Source organism: Nestor notabilis, unplaced genomic scaffold (genome assembly GCF_000696875.1).
Source record: "Nestor notabilis isolate BGI_N333 unplaced genomic scaffold, ASM69687v1 scaffold30073, whole genome shotgun sequence".
Lineage (NCBI taxonomy): Eukaryota > Metazoa > Chordata > Aves > Psittaciformes > Psittacidae > Nestor > Nestor notabilis.
In genome coordinates this window covers 1-220 of record NW_009921952.1, presented here as the reverse complement: position 1 = coordinate 220, position 220 = coordinate 1, and positions in this window count along the sequence as shown.

Sequence of the window (220 nt, the reverse complement as noted above, 5' to 3'; positions counted from 1 at the left end):
GCTGCCGGTGCTGGAATGACATCCAGACCTGGGCCAGCCCTACCCGTGGCTGCTTTCCTGCCCTCTTTGTGCAGCACAGCTAGCGCTGGCCTTGTCCCTGTCTGTCCCCTGTGGTGGCACCCCCAGGGGCGAGCTGCTGCCCTCCTCGGGGGCAACAATAAAGTGTTTCTCCTTTCCTATGGACTCTAGTCATGTCCTGGCAGTTGATGGGATCCCCCTG